Source organism: Trichosurus vulpecula, chromosome 7, assembly GCF_011100635.1.
Source record: "Trichosurus vulpecula isolate mTriVul1 chromosome 7, mTriVul1.pri, whole genome shotgun sequence".
Taxonomy (NCBI): domain Eukaryota; kingdom Metazoa; phylum Chordata; class Mammalia; order Diprotodontia; family Phalangeridae; genus Trichosurus; species Trichosurus vulpecula.
The window spans coordinates 237323164-237340787 of record NC_050579.1 but is presented as its reverse complement, the minus strand read 5'-3'; the positions used below and the strand labels follow the sequence as shown (position 1 = coordinate 237340787).

General features: G+C 39.7%; 1 protein-coding gene across 1 annotated transcript in view; it reads right to left on the bottom strand.

The window, feature by feature from the left end:
• Positions 1-17624, bottom strand: part of RCAN2 (regulator of calcineurin 2) — a 368124-nt gene that overhangs the window by 36093 nt on the left and 314407 nt on the right. The gene's annotated exons all lie outside the window — the stretch shown is intronic.

Sequence of the window (17624 nt, the reverse complement as noted above, 5' to 3'; positions counted from 1 at the left end):
AATTTTTGATGGTTATTAGTCAATTGTGAACACTGCCTAGAGACTTATCATTTAAAAAACTCAAACCTATATCATGAGAATTCAGGCTAATGAAATACTGAAAATATCCTCAATGTTATTTCCTATGTCTATTCACCTTTATTCTATTTATCTTTATTGGAAGTAACAAAACCAAACGTGTATTTCTATGCTATATGTTCTTACCAGAGAGATGGCTATTAAGTAAGTAAATGGCTTTGTAAAATGATTCTGACTCTTGTTTTTCTAAAGAAAGACATTTTTTTCTTCAGATAAGTTAGTGCAGGTAGAGACAGGAATATAGGGGTTATGAGAAAAAGATCCTTAGAATATCAGAGCCGGAAGAGATCCTAACCTAGATTTATAGCTAGAAGGAACTTCTCATTTTACAGATGAGGAAACTGAGGAATATGTAGTGATTTGATCATCTAGTCCTGAGGTTGACAAATCATACAGCTGGTGGACCAAACCCTGCTTGCCACCTGTTTTTCCAGGACAGTGAGCTAAGAATGTTTTTTTTAATGTAATGTAAACCATAGTTTGCCAACCCCTCATTTTACAAAGGGCTAAAGAGGTGAATGGAGAAACCCAAGATCACATAGCTAGTTAGCGGCATATATTGGGACTCCAAGTCTTCTGATTCTCAGTTTAGGATTCTTTCTACCACACCAAGAACTTAACTATCTGAAGGAGGGAGAAAAAGAAAAAAAAATTCCATGAAAAGGAAGAAATGAATAGAAGTATGCTAATGAAGCCTAAATTCTGAGAGAAAAAAATGGAGATTTTAGGTGAACACAAGCATAATTTATTGCGGCCACATGTGAATAAAATGGAATATTCTTACTCAATAAGAAATGACAAAAATGAGGAATTCAGAGAAATGTGGTAAGATTGGTATGAGCCAGAAAAATAGTGTGTAAGATTATAATAATGTAAAAGATCACTGAAAGGAAGTCAAACTTAGGGTAATTGAAAAACTCAGAAAACAGATAATGTAATGTACTTTCAATTGCAGTCACTGAGTTGGGGGAGCATGGCAGCCCAATGTTGCAGGCATTGCCAGACACAATTACTCAATGGATTATTTTTGCTTAACTGTTTTTCTTTGTCACAAAGGAAGCTCCTCTTTGGGGATAGGAAATCTAGAAATCACTGTGATGGAGAAATGAGAGGGATCAATTTAAATTATTTTTAATAACCATAATATGAGCTATGAGGTCAATACGTCTCTTAAAATAATTAATGGCACTTTGGACTGCATCAATAGAAATAAAATATCTGGATTACAATAAGTAATAGTTCTACTGGGCTCTTTGCTGCTTATGTCTCCTCTGGAATATTGTGTTCAACTTGGGGAACCAAGTTTTAATGATTATATTTAATCGCATAACTTGTTGTTGTTCTAGTCATGGTAGACTTTTTGTGACCTCACTAGGGGTTATCTTAGCAAAGATGCTGGAGTGGTTTTACCATTTCCTTCTCTAGATCATTTTAGAGGTAAGGAAACTGAAGCAGACAGGGTTAAGTAACTTGCTCAGGGTCACACAGCTAGTAAGTGTCTGAGGACAGATTTGAATTCAGATGCTTGTAACTCTAGGCCCAGTGCTTTATGCAATGTGCCACCTAGCTGCCCTAAAATAAAGGGAAAGAGGCTACCCCCAAACATATGGTTTTGTTGGTATTCCATTGTGTCTAGCTCTTTGTAACTCATTTGGGTTTTCTTTTGGCAAAAATACTAGAGTGGTTTGCTATTTCCTTCTTCAGCTCATTTTACAGATGAGGAAACTGAGTCAAACAAGGTTAAGTGACTCACTCAGGGTCACATAGCTAGTAAGTGTCTGAGGCCAGATTTGAACTCAGGAAGATGAGTCTTTCTGATTCCAAGTCCAGTGCTCTATCCACTGTGCCATGTAGCTGTTCTTCATCTCCTTATTACCCATCAAAAAACTAAAATGTCTAGAGGGAAGAGACCGGTATGGTTAGTAGTAAGGCATCTACTGGATATAAGAAAATGAAAACTGGAAAAGAGAAAATGAAGGGAAGAAATCAGAGGTGTATTCTAATATCTGAAGGACATAGAAAAGGAGTAGTTCCGTTGTTCTGTGCTGCTCCGGTGCATAGAATTAGGCTGAATAAAATGAAATTACAAAGAGGTAAAATCTGACTCAACATAAGAAAAGACTTTCTAATCAATGCTGTTCAGTAATTGAATGGTTGCCATCTAAAAGATTAACTCCTTGGAGACTGAAAGTCTTCAAGAAGAAGCTACATTGCCATCTGTCAAAGGTATCAAGTGAGAGGAGAAGGTTGGACCAAGTGATCTGAGGTTCCATGTAACACTATGATTCCATTAGAAATAGAGAGAAAAAACTGGCTCTGGTTCAGTAACCGTCCACCTTCTGTCACAGTGACACCAGGCAAACTGCCTCAAAGACATCTTTTCCCAAGTACTAGCGAGGTCAGCCTTAGGGCAAAACTGTAATGTAGACAAAAGAAAAAAAATCTACAAAAATGATTGGCATGTCTACATGGCACTAACAAAAACTAGGTTAAAATTATAGAAAAAAAATCCATTCAAAACAATGGCAAAAAGTTTTTAAAAGCCCAAATGGGGTCAGGAAGAGTTGGAAATGACTAATTGACTCAACAACAACATCTCTTCTATATGCCTCCTCTATTGCTTCCAGGGTGAAATATAAAAGCTTCTGTTTGCCTTTTTCCCCCTTAAGTTTCTCACATTGGAAACTATTTACTATGGTATAATAGTTGGAATAGAAACACAAACAGCTCTTCCACCGAAGTTTGGATCTATCATCATGTTGAGTCGATGAAGGCTGTTATGAATAAAATGCAGGCTCTGGTAGAGTCTACAATAAGTTGGGTTAGGTTATGGGTTCGGTTGATCAGCCTGGTCTAGTGATAACTGCTAGTCATAAGAATAGCAGCCTGGTTTTAGAAAAGTCTGGAGGAGGCCAGCCACAAAGTAATGGATTTTCAGGCAAATCAATGCTTTAAAAACGACATTCTTCAGGTTACAAACTCCATTTATGGAGAAAATAACCATGTACAAAATCACATATCCTTGCAATAGAATCACCACTTGGAATGGAATCTCCCACTTTTCTTGGACTCAAAGGTAGCACCCATTTAAAACATAATCAGTTAGGCGGGCTGAGGTAAGACAATGTGTGGAATTAAGTTTTATTTATAGGACGCCGCAAGACGGGAAATTCCCCAAAGAAATAAGAACCCCTATTGAGGATAGAGTTTCATACAGTATGTACACAATTCAAACTGTTCAAGTATGCATTAGTGCTATGTTAAAAGTCACATTAAAAAAGATCTTAGTGGAGAGATAGGAAGATAAAATTATACCAAAAAGCAAGGTATACAAGACTTGAAAGTTTGACTATAAAATCTAAAAGTTAAAGGTCCCAGGTGTGCCATCTTGAATCTAGAAGACACAGCCATCAGAGGGAGATTCTGATATAACTTTTTGATCAGAGAAATACTTTTAAGTTGAGCTTGAGAAAGCCTTACACACCCTTTCATTTTCATGGGACTGAAGTGCTTCAATTCTGTCTAGTCCTTTACATTCTTCAGTTAGGATACACAGTTTTTCAGTTTCATTTAGTTTTTCAGCAGCCAGAAAAATATTTGAAATTACATCCAAAATAACCATGACAATTTTGCTGTCTTTTGCAGACAAGAGGTTGATTAAGGGTTCCGGAATTCCATTTCAGACAATCTGTTCAATTGTTTCACCACTTGTATAGTTTGTGACAGCCCATACAGCTTCTTTCTCTGACTTAAAGTCTCCCTTTGACAGAATTCCAATCAAGTACAGGACTAGGCCATGATTTACAACTTGCTGTATTGGATCCTGACGGCCAGCTGTGATGTTTGAGAGCCTCCTCCTGGATTACTGGTTTTGGGGTGTATGCAGGCTAGGAAAGACAGTAAGTGCTCTTGAATCTATTACAATCTGAGTTTGTTCCTCTGTCCCAGGAACAATGTTTTCTATAGCCCATAAGGAAGGAGTAACTGTTGGCAATTCACCAGATCCTAGAAGTTTCACTAGCTGTGGGACAACTCCAGCTAAAAGAGGGTCTATTGCACTATTGCACAATACTTGATAACCAAGTCTCTGAAGACTGAACCATCACCTGAAATGTTTCCCAGAGCCCACACTTCCTGTTCACTGATGTGAGTTGGGGTGGGGGGAGGGAGGCCAACAGGGCATTGAATGCAGGTATAGCCCCTCCATCTACCACAGCCTTGGATTGGTCTGATGTTCCAGAAACAAGGTTAGTAAGTGCCCAAGCAGATTCAAACTGAACAGGATTACAATCCGTCCTGCCCAAGAAGCCTACAAGCCTTAGAATCCTACCAGCCTCAATGATTTGGTCTATGGGAGGCTGGTTTTCCCTAGAAAGGAGTTTCCTAGCATCTTGAGTGGCCTGAAGTCGAACCTTCAGATTATTAATATTTGTGCCTTTAATTATCTCTTCAACAGACCGATGCTCAGAGCCCTGGTTATTTTGGTTTTCTTGCAGAGGAGAAGTAGCATCATTAGGAAAAGTGCTGACATTTCTTCTTTTCAGCATCTGGTCACCTTTTTTAGCTTCCCTCAGTTCTACATTCACTTCAATATGCTTGCGCCTCATTTGTCTTCTGTCTTTCCCTTTGTTCTTAAATCTATTAAGCCAGGCAGCTGGTGAATGAGCATTTTCATTGGTGGCCATGGTTGTGTTCCGCACTAGGAGAAAAGCAAAGGGGAACATTGCTGGAGGTCGTAGGCCCGATAGGGGAAGTGGAAGGAAGTTGCAGCTGCATCGTGGTTAGACTTCCAGTAGCCACTACGGCTCAACCCCAAAAGCCATGTGTCCTGTGTGACTTTTAAAGTCCTCCTTAATCTGCTCTCCTCCAACTTTTCCAGTCTTCTTACATCCTGATCCTCCCCACCTACTGTGGGATGCAGTACCATGGGCCTCTGTATACAACACTCCATCTCCCAACTCCAAGCATTTTCACAGGCTGTCCTCCAAGCCTGGAACTCTCTCCCTCCTCATCAGTACCTCCAGGCTTCTTTAGCTTTCTTCAGGTCTCAACTAAAGTCTCACCTTCTGCAAGAAACCTTTCCCAGTCCTCCTTAATCTTAGTGCCTTCCCTCTGAGACTACCTCCAATTTTTCTTCGGTATCTTATTTGTATTTAGTTGATTACATATTGACCCTCCAAGTTAGACTGCAAGCTCCTTGAAAGCAGGAACCATTTTTGCCTTTCTTTATATTCCCTGTGTCTAGCACAGTGCTTGGCATCTAGTAGGAGCTCAACCAATGCTTATTGATGATGGGAAAAGGTTCCATAGGTACCAAGATATTCCTAGGAATTTTGTGCCAGTTAAAAAACGGGAAACAAAGTGGGTTCCTCTGTTAGGGAATGGCTAACCAAATCATGGTGTCTGAATGCAATTGAGTATTATAGTGCTATAGAAATGATGAATATGATGAATTTGTAGAAGCAAAGGAAGACCTGTAGAAACTAGAATGAAATAAACAGAATTAGAAAGACACTACAAATAATGACTGTAATAACGTAAATGAAAACAACCCTGAAAGGCAGTCCTATTTTGCCTAATTGGAATGACCAAATGGCCTGGAGAATAGATAATGAAATATACTTCCCTACTCTCTGTAGAGAAGGGAGAGATTTTAGATGTGGAATGTTACATAACCACTAGATTGTAAGCTCCTTGAGGGCAGAAATTGTCTTTTGCCTCTTTTTGTATCCCCAGTGCTTAGCACAAGTGCCTGGTATATAGTTGGTGCTTAATAAATGCTTATTGATTTATATGCTTTCAGACCTTGGTTCATGTTGCTTAACCGTTTCATTTTCCTATGTTACAAAGGATGGTTCCTAGGGAACTGAGAAGTGATGGTGATGTAAAAACAAAAGCTGCCATAGATTTTGACATTGAAGAGACTTTTATCTTCTCATTTTACAGACTGGGAAATTTTGACCCCAAAAGATGAAGTGAGTTGCACAGATAGCAAGTGGTTGAGGTGAGAGTCGAACCCATGTTCACTCTGGAGTTGGAGAAGCTACAGCAGCCATTTTAGCCCAAACTCAAATGCAGGCCCAGAGGACCAGCGCCCTCTGCCATACTCACTGGGAGGAGCTAGGTGGTGTAATTGGTCAGAAGACCTGAGTTCAAATCCAGCCTCAGACACTAGTTGTGTGACCCTGGACAAGTCATTTAACTTCTATCTGCCTCAGTTTCCTCACCTGTAATATGGGGATAATAATAGCAATAGGGTTGTTGTGAGGACCAAATGAAATAATAATAATAAAGTACTTAGCATAGTGCTCCGTAGGTGCCATGTAAATGTTAGCTATCATCATCCTCCTTCTCCTCCTTCTCTTCATCATCATCATTGGAGGTTGGGAGCCTTGCTATTTATCTGCCACCCACTACTACACCTGTGGCTAACAGTATCTTGTCTCCTTTTTCTCTACATATCCCTTTATTAACCTATCTCTAGCTGTAGCAGAACAATTTATCCTTAACCTCCCATCCCCTTTTTTTCTCACCATTCTACTCAGTCTTACCCAACTCATTTCTCACTCCAAACTCACCCCTTCTACTGTGCCCTCTGGAATTCCTATTGCATAGTGAGCAAATTTCTCTTCATCCTAGACCTCTTTCTCTCACACTCTTCCCATTCCCTAGCCGTCATTGAGGCCTGGCTTCCCCCATTGATGCTATATCCCTAGCCATCCTCTCCAGTATTGGCTGTACCTTTTCTCATTGCCCTTATCCCCCCCACTCCCCACCTCAACATGCTGATCCTGGAGGGGGGATCCGAATACTCCTTGTTCTGTACTGCCACTTCCAAACTTCTCCATGATCACTCGGCAACTTTGAAGTCCATTCAATCAAAATTTTGCACCCAGTCCAAATCATGGAGATTGTTGTATGCTAGCTTTTCAGATACTTTCCCTCCTTTCTTAAGGAATTTAGCACCGGGCTGACAATTATTCTCTCCTCTTCAACTCCTGACTAGAGGACTTCAGTGCTCAAACAGATGCACCCACAAATTCCTCAAACTCCCAATTTCACAGCTTCCTTAAGTTCCATACCCTACTCCTTCATTCCATCAGCCATTCTCAGAGATGGCACCATTGGCACATTGAATCTCACCTTCTGCTTCACCCTCACTGAGACTTCTGATCGCTCTACCTCTCAGAATTTCTCAGTTAATTAGCTCTGGTCTGACTTCACTTTCCTCCCTTTCCAAACCCAACCCTAGAGTTAGCCACTTCCACTCTACATTTCCTTCTGCTCTTGAATCTCCCACGCTTTTGTCCCATATCCATCCATCTTTTGCTAATTGGTCTCTTGTCTTAAGTCCTTGGTGCTCCAGTTCTGCCTACATCCTTCTGCCAAAGTAATTTTCCTCATATGTAAATATGATTGTATCATTCCCTTACTCTATATTCCAGTAGCTCACTATTACCTTGAGGAGAATATATCATCTCCTTTGTTTAGCATTCAAAATTCTTTACGCCCTGGCCTTAGCATATCCTGCATTTTTCGTTGGATGTTACTATTTTTCTCAGACTTTGCAATCCAGCCAAACTGGCCGTCTGTCAATCTTCACACATGATACTCCACTTCTGTGCCTTTGCCCTCGATGTCCCTCCAATGCCTAGAATATATTTCCTCCTCACCTCCACCTCACACACTCCCTGTCATCCTAGTTGACAATCAGCTGTCAGTGCCTTCACTCCCAGACTACCTTGTATTTAACTTTTGTGGTTGTTGTTTAGTCATTTCAGTCATGGCAGACTCTCCATGACCCCGCTGGTGTTTTCTTGGCAAAGATGCTAGAGTGGTTTTCCATTTCCTTCTCCAGATCATTTTATAGATGAGGAAACTGAGGCAAACAGGGTTAAGTGACTTGCCCAGGGTCACACCCTCATGATGTTGGTGGTCCTCTTCCTCAGGGAAGGATGAACATCAACAATAGCTCTTAAACATCTGAGGCTGGATTTGAACTCAGGTCTTCCTGACTCCAAGTCCAGCACTTTATCGACCGTGCAACCCTAAATGCCCCTTGCATTTAACTGCTTTGGGTTTATTGTCTTAATTTTTATTCTATATATACTTATATACATATTTATTATCTCCAATAGAATGTAAAGTTCTTACAAATAGGGATTGTTTGGTCTCCTAATTTTTTTCAATAAAAATCACTTTGATTCAACAAATATCTGTTAAATGCTCACTTTGTGCTGGTGCTGACGGAGATATAAAGATGGAAAATACCCCTATTCTTGCATCTTGTGTGCCTAGCACAGTGCTTAATATATATGTGTGTGGACTGACGTCCTTAATAAACAAATACTTAATAAATGTTTGTGGACTGATGTCCTTAATAAATAAATACTTAATAAATATTTGTGGACTGAAGTCTTTAATAAATAAATCCCTAATAAATGTTTGAGGACTGAAGTCCTTAATAAATAAATACTTAATAAATATTTGTGGACTGAAGTCCTTAACAAATAAATACTTAATAAATGTTTGTGGACTGAAGTCCTTAATAAATATAAATGTTTGTGGACTGAAGTCCTTAACAAATAAATACTTAATAAATGTTTGTGGACTGAAGTCCTTAATAAATAAATACTTAATAAATGTTTGTGGACTGAAGTCCTTAACAAATAAATACTTGATAAATGTTTGTGGACTGAAGTCCTTAACAAATAAATACTTGATAAATGTTTGTGAACTGAAGTCCTTAACAAATAAATACTTGATAAATGTTTGTGGACTGAAGTCCTTAATAAATAAATACTTAATAAATGTTTGTGGACTGAAGTCCTTAATAAATAAATACTTCATATATGTTTGTGGACTGAAGTCCTTCAACACCAAAGCCCATAGACTTTCTACTGCATCATACTGCCTCTCAATGGAACTTCAATAATAACAACGACGACCAATATGATGCAGGTGGTATGGGTCTTTAACATTTTTTTCTGCCTCATCACATCTGGGTGATGTCTGCCACTCTTCAGGGTTAATCCTCTGCCTATTCCGTATTGTCCCTTTATAGAATCATAGAATCTTAGAGTTCAGAAGGCCCCGAGAGATCACCTAGTCCATCCTGTATCTGAATAAGGATTCCTTTATGTATCATCCTTGAAAAATGGCCTGGACTGAAGGTCTAAAGATACTGAATCGTTTATTAACTGTCTTTTAGTGCAAATGGTTCATTGTGCCCTCCCAGGCCCAGAGGACACAAAATGTTTTGGTGTCCTAATTTCTTTCAATAAAAGTCACTTCAATTCAACAAATACCTGTTAAATGCTCAGCTTTGTGCTGGTGCTAAAGGAAACACAAAGATGAAAAATGTCCCTGTCTTTAGGGAGTTTGCAATCCAAGAGGAAAGAAGACTTTGAAAAACGCCTTTAATAAATTAGAATATTGTCAAGTAAGCACACCAGGAGTTTCCAAATGGAATAGCATGAAATGCTTGAGAAAGAGGAATCACTTCTAGCAAGGTTGAGGAAGACTTCATGGTAAGAGGCAGCCTCCCAGTTGGGCTTTGAAGGAACAATTTTGATAAGCAGAGTACGGGTGAGTTCTTTCTAGGCCTAATGGGCAATGTACAGTAATGAACAGCAGCAAGAAGGAATAGAATGGGACTCAGGAAAAGTTCGGTAACTATGAACTGCTCCAGTTTGTCCGGACTGCAGAGTGAGGGTGAAAAAGGAGAAATTAGGCTAAATAGGCAGATTGATGTCAGACTGTGGAGGAACTGAAAATACATGTAAAGAAGCTTGTATTTTATTCAGTAGGCAGTGGGGAGCTACAGAAGGTTTTTCAGGAAAGGAGTAACTGCATCTATGCTGCTGACTCATCTGATTGGGCTCAAAGATATCTTCCTACCATGATACTTGCACATTAACTTCCTTCTCTTTCCTTGTTATGAGAACTCGTTATGGGAAAGAGTGAGTTAATCTGACCCTATGTTCCACTCGAAAAGTCTGTGACTTCCCAGACAAGCTTCCCCGGCTACCACCTCTCCCTTTATCAGAATGCAAACTCCTTGGAAGGCCAGAACCGTCTTAATTTCTCTTGGGCAACCGGGTGATATAGTTGGACCTGCAATTGCAACCGGACCTGAAATTGGGAAGACTTGAGTTCAAATCCTGCCTCGAACCCTTACCAGCAAGTTGTTCATCTTTCTCTGCCTCAGTTTACCTATCTGTAAAACGGGAATAATAATAGCACCTACGTCCCAGGGTAGCTGTGAGGATGAAATTAGATAATATTTATAAAATGTTTTGCAAATCTTTTTTTTTGCAGGGGGGAAGGGCAGGGCAATTGGGTTTAAGTGACTTGCCCAAGGTCATACAGCTAGTAAGTGTGTCAAATGTCTAAGGCCAGATTTGAACTCAGGTCCTCCTGACTCCAGGGCTGGTGCTCTACTCATTACCCCACCCAGTTGCCCATGTTTCACAAACCTTAAAATTCTACATAAATGCTAGCTATTATTATTAAATAATAATAATACAAATAATGTTTTGTTATATAACATCTATATTATATCAAATATTTTATGATATAATTAATATATTAAATATAATTAATGTCATATGCTAATTTTATTATATAACAATGTAACATTACATAACAATAATTTTATAATGATAGTATTATGAACATATTAAATATCAATATTATATGATGATAACAATGATCATTATCTGTTTATACTCAGCACGTAGGACAGATGGTATGTAGCAAGAGTTCACTAAGTGCTTTCCCATTCATTTCTTCATTGGCTACAAAAGCCCAGGAATTGCAGCTTTGCTTTCATAAAACGCAGTTTGGAATTCAGCGAACCAGCAGCCCCTTCAGACTCCATAGTGCCTGTTCCCAGCAAACTCTCTCTGTCCCTCGTTCTCCATCTTCTTCATCTGGCCCTAACCTTGCTGACAGACATCGCTATGGTACCATCTGGCCTTGCTTGTGGATCTAGTATCCTTGATACCCCTCCATGCCTCGTGGCCAAGGGAGCCTTGAGCTGATCCAGCTTTGGCTTGTGTTGCCATCTGTTCCTGAGCTCCAGGGTCATCTGGTTGACTTCTCTGTGAGATAATGAGGACTGTCTTGGAGCACAGTTTTCAGATTCCAATTTGTGCCATGGTTATCGACTCTCCATAGCAGGATTAGTCACCCAGTTAAAAAAATGTTGTCTGATGTCTGTTCGGGGCCTCTCATTCTGGTATCCCATGAGTGAAAACAACACCCCATGTTCCCAACCCTTTCTATCTTCCTCTCATCAAAGTTTGCCTCTCCTGTTTCTTATTATTTCAAGGCCATGTTCCTTCTGTGGTAGCAGTAGCTGATAATGGGTTAATCAGAAAAAGTAATCAGTGATAATGTTAAATTAGTTCAGCAATCTGCTACCCCTCCAGGGAAAACCTTAACTTAGTCAAATGCATGCATCTATAAAAGCAGTATAATTTCAGGAGCTATAGTATCAGAGTTGAAACTTTTGTGCTGCCCCCTCAACTCATGCCATGTAGGCAGCTGCCTCTATGTCCACAGATGGCCTTGCTACCAGCCACTCTTGTGGGAATGCCAGAGGCAAAGGAGCATAGCACAGAGCAATAGATAAATGTTAGCTATCTTTACTATAATTATTGTCTCTTCTTCACTCTCCGTATACATCTCTGCCATAGAGAGGCACCTTGCAAACCCCAATACCTCTCTATAAATGTTAACTATATCCAGGTGTTGGTTCTTTCTTTTTTGTTGTTTAGCTATTTTCACTTATGTTTGACTTTTCATGACCCCTTTTGGGAATTTCTTGGCAGAGTTACTAGAGTGGTTTGCAATTTTCTTCTCCAGGTCATTTTACAAATGAGGAAACTGAGACAAACAAGGTTGAATGACTTGTCCAGGGTCACACAGCTAGTTAAGTGTTTGAGGCCAGACTTCAACTCAAGTCCTTTTGACTTCAGGACTGGCTCTCTATCCACTGTGCCACCTAGGGGCTCCCACTCTTCCTCTACAACATGTCTTAGATCAGTGGTGCTACTGGTGAGTTAAATCATCTCTCTGCTTAAGTAGCAGAATGATCTCCTAATAGTCTCCCTGCTTCCTCTCTTTCTCCTCTACAATCTATCCGCTGCATAACTGCCAAAATCATGTTCCTAAAGAACAGATCTCCTGTCCAGTATCTCCCTACTGCTTCCTGAGATAACAGACAAGCTTCTTTGCCTGGCATTTATTATCTGGCTCCATCCTATCTTTCCAGCCATACTTTACATTGTTTCCCTACATGAAATTTAGCTTTTGGCCTAACCTGCTTGCTCCCTATTCCCTGACTTTGGAGTCCTATCTCCCACCTTTGTACTTTTGCTCAAGCAGTTTCCCCATCCCTGGAATATACTCCTTCCTCTTCTCAATCTTTATCTTCCATCAAGGTTCACCTCAAGTCCTGCTTGCTCTGAAGAGCCTTCCTTGACGCTCATAATTATGACTTCTCTCTGCCTCCTCAAATTACCTGATATTTGCTTATTTATGTACTTGCTGCCACCCAAGTGTAATGTCAGCTCCTTAAGGGCAGAGACCATTGTTGGGTTTTGTTTTATTTTGTTTTGCAGCCCCAATTTTAAAATTTTATTTGTTTTGTCTTTATTTTGCATCTTTAGTAACTAGCATAGTACTTTGAACACCATTAAGTCTCTCTGTCTCTGTCTCTGTTTCTCTCTGTCTGTCTGTCTGTCTCTCCTCTCTCTCTCTCTCTCTCTCTCTCTCTCTCTCTCTCTCCGGCCACTAATGGGTCTGGTCTCACTTGCCAATTGGCACAGAACCTTTGACCTGCTCTTTTCCCAATCTGGTCCTCTCTGTCCCTCCTTAGGCAGCCTGGTTTCCCTGCTGTATGGGCTCCCTGTATTACTGCTGGATTTTGTTTGGACAGCCAATGAGCATAGCCTACTGTAGTTCAGAACTCCTAAACTCAGGCAATTCTGTCAATCTTAGCTTCCTCTAAGCAGAGATTATAGGCCTGTGCCATAGCACCAGGTGCCATAAAGACTTAATATACTGCTAAACTGAGCAAACATTTCTGGAACACCCCACAAAGCAAGGTAATAGACCTTGGGGTGAGAGGGGAGATACAAAGAACTTCATGGCATGCTTTCTTGCTTGTCACACTTAACAAGCCCACATTAAAGCTTGGGGGCAACAGTCCTGTGGCCCAGCCCCTCATACAGGTCCTAATAACACAAGGCAGTCTGTGCCCTACACCTAGTGCCTATTAGAATAGTAAGCAATAAGCTTTATAAGAACTCAGAGGTGGAGAGAGAATTTGGAGCTCAAAATTTAAAAAAAAAAGTTGAAAAATAAATAAATCATAATTAAAAAACAAAACCCTCAGGGGTGGGAGATAAAGATCCCCGTGAGCTGGAAGTATCAGTGAAGACTCATAGGATCAGGATTATAGACTTGGAGGAAGAGATAAGACTAGAGATTATTTGGTCTAACTCCTTTATTTTATAGCAGAAAAATAAGAGAGGCCCAGAGAAGGTGATGTGCCCAAGGTCACACAGCTGGTAAGTGGCACAGCCAGGATTTGAAGCCATCTCTGACTGCAAATCCAGCTTGCTTTCTACTGCCTCCTTACATTTTTTGATGGCTAATATTTATCAGCTATATTGTTATAGTCCTTAATTTTTATATTGCAAAGTCAATGGCCAAAATTAAAGGCATTCTAGGGAGCACCATGATATCAATATCTTCTCAGAATCTTAGCTAATCCTTTTTTGGTGGCAAGAAGTGAGAAACAAAGGGGATTTCCACCAACTGGGGAAGGGTTGGACAAGTTATAGTATGTGAATGTGGTGGGATACTATTGTACTGTAAGAAATGATGGATGGGATGGTTTTAGAAAAACGTGGGAAGACTTGTATGAATTGATAAAGAGAGAAGTGAGCAGAACCAGGAGAATGATTTATACATTAATGACAATACTATAAAGACAAGCAACTTTAAAAGATTTAGAACTCTGATCAGAACAACAATCAACCACAATTCGAGGTGGCTCATGATGAAGCATGCTATTGACCTCCAGAAAGAGAGCTTTATAATCTTAAAAATTATCGAAGATCCCAAAGGACTTTTATTTATATTATATCTATAGATATAACATCTATTAATATTTACCATACTAAAATAAAACTAAAAAACTAAAAATAGTTATTTTAATTTGCTTAAATAAAAATACTAACCCCATTACATATAAACATAACTAACATTTTAATGAAAAGTAACCATATTTTCCTAAGCAAAAATATAGTGAGAAGAGTGGCATTGTTTTAGATATTTTTGCAAGTCTCTTTATCTTAGGTGGCATAATGAGGCCTGGAGACAGGAAGACCAGAGTTCAAATCTGGCCTCAGATACTTACTAGACACATGACTCTGGGCAAGTCACCATACCCTGTTAGCCTCAGTTTCCTCATCTGTCAAATGAGCTGGAGAAGGAAATGGCAAAGCACTCCAGTATGTTTGCCAAGAAAACTCCAAATGGGGTCATGAAGAGTTGGATGCAACTGGAATGGCTGAACAACAAATTATCACCTGGCTTAATGGAAGACAGCTGAATTCTCTTATCTGCTTTTGCATTCAATCTATTGTGATATGTTGTTTTGATTGAAGTATATTTTTAAAAATCTGACCTCACACGGATAATGTAGTTGGAAAAAGGAAGAGTATTTTAATATGTTAATAACAGCAGCATTATTACTAAGATATCTTTGATTCAATGGACTCTTGAAAAGGTCTTGAGGTCCACAGACTACATTTTTTTCTGATTCTTTTTAAAAAAGTGAAGGGAATTAAGGTAGGAAGCCTCTTTTAATGCAATCACTCTGAGAAGGTAAGATGTGGATAGATTTTGCCTTCTGTCCTATTTATCCCAAAGAGAATTGACTCTACTAGAGCTACAGAGGGTTTCCCCCACCCCCACCTCACTAGGGACCATTTTGAAAGAGCAGAATCTAATGCTTAGCTCAAACACTATACTCTAAAATGTCAAGGAAGCAGCTTGGTCTTAATAGACCATGAATTCAATAACCACAGCTCTCAGAAGAGTACTTTCTCTATTCTTTACTTTGTTACAATCTCTCCTCTCCAGAAGCCGTCTTAAAATTCATTGTACCTGGAAAACATCACAATGAGATGGTACATTCTTTGTTCTCTTTAGTAAAGTCAGAAACATTCACTTTGATCCCATCTAGTTTCTATGAAGGAGTCACGGGAGGAAGGAAAAGGAATGGAAGAGATGGTAAAAAATCATTTCAATCAAGCTCCCTCCTTCCAGACATCTCATCTTACAAATGAGAAAACATGACTCAAAAACACATTAAGTGGCTTACACAAGGTCACAGGTGGTAAGTGACAGAGTCAGGACTCAAACCCCCTTCTCTGACTCAACACTGAATTCAGCACTCTCCCCACTGCACCACTGCACACTAGAGGTTTCTTCAAAATGGGATTTTTCCTAGTACATTTTAAATGATCCAATTTACGTAAATATAATTTACTCATATTTTCAGGAATAATAATAGCTAACATTTTAGAGCAGGGCTTCTTAATTTTTTTGTGTGTCCTGGATTCTTTTGGCAGTCTGGTGAAGCCTATGGGTTCCTTCTCAGAATAATGTAGTTTAAAGGTTAATAATGAAAAGAAATGCTCAATTTTAAAGGTTAGTGAAAACAAATATGTAATTTTTTTCCCATAGTGTTTACAAATCTCTCTGAAATCTGTCCACAATGGTAGTCCATGGACCTCAAGTCAAAAACTCCTCATATATACTGTGTTCAGAAGTTTGCAAAGTGTGTTCCATACATTATCTTATTGAGTCCTCACAGAAATCTTGTGCAGTGGATATTATTATAATCCCTATTTATAGATGAGAAAACTAAATGACTCGACTGGGATCATATATACCATATAAAACAGAGCAATAGAGAAAGAAGGGTGGCTAGGTAGTACAGAGGATAGAGCACTGGGCTTGGACAAAGGAAGACTCATCTTCATGAGTTCAAATCAAACGTCAGACACTTGCTACCTTTATGACCCTAGGCAAATCACTTCACCCGATTTGCATAAGTTTACTCATCTGTAAAATCAGCTGGAGAAGGAAAAAGCAAACCATTCCAGTATCTTTGCCAAGAAAACCCCAAGTGGGGTCACGAAGAGTTGGGCATGAATGAAGTGACCCAACGACAACATAGGGAATGAAAGCATCTCAGTACTAGCTTTTCCATGCCTACATGAATGTCCAATGTTGTTTAGTTGTTCAGTCATGTCCAATTCTTTATCACCCACTTGAGGTTTTCTTGGCAGAGATACTGGAGTAGTTTGCCTTTTCCTGCTCCAACTGCTCATTTTACAGATGAGGAAACTGAGGCAAGCAGGGTTAAAGGACTCACCCAGAGTCATACACCTAGTTAGTTTCTGAGGCTGGATTTGAACTTAGGAAGATCAGTCTTTCTGACTTCAGGACTGGCACTCTATCCACTGAGCCACCTAGCTGTCCCCTCTCATGATAGCCCTTCTAATACTTGAGGATGGTGAGCAAGCTCCACTTTTCTAGCCTTCTCTTCTTCAAAATATTAAGCATGCCCAAACTCAGTGTTAGAAGCAAATGGTTCATATCAATAACTTTTGTAGGATCTGAAGCCTTGAATTTGAGGGATATAGTCCATACATCATATGGCGTCACCTTCTGGTAAAGGGTGATTTGCAGCCTAGCTTTTTTGACATTATGAATATGCAAGGCAAAAGATAAAAAAGGAAAGAAAGAAACAAGCATTTATTAAGTGCCTACTGTGTGCTAGACGCTGTGGAGAAAGGGAAGAAATAAGCATTTATATAGGACTTACTACGTGCTAGGCACTGTGCTAAGTATTTTACTAATATTATCTCATTTGATCCTAACAACAACCTTGGGAAGAAGGTATTATTATCATCCCCATTTTACAGTTGGGGAAACTGGGTCCATTAGAGCTTAAGTGACTTGCTCAAGGTCAGACAGCCAAGAAGGGTCCAAGGCCAGTTTTGAACTCAGTTCTTCCCAGCTTTAGCCCCAACTCTCTATCCATTGTACCACTTAATTGTCTCCACTGTGCTAAGGCACTTTACAAATATCCCATCAGATCCTCACTGTGAGGTTGGTGCTATTATTAGCACCACTTTACGGTTGGGGAAACAGAGTCAGATGGAGGTTAAGTGACTTGCCCAGGATTACATAGCTAGTGAGTGTCTGAAGCCAGATTTAAACTCAAGTGTTCTTGACTCTAGACCAACACTGTACAATGAGTCACCTAGCTGCCTCAAAGGAAGAGAAAGAGCTAAATTCTAGGAGCCCCGAGTACCACGCCAAAGGATATTGGGTCATAGGAAAAGCCCTATGGTCTGAGGCAAGGTAAGTAGACAGAAGAGATGGGAAATGGATTTTCATGGAAGGAGAGAAGTTAAGAAAATGGTAAAAAGTTCTGAAAGAGCTTCAGAGTC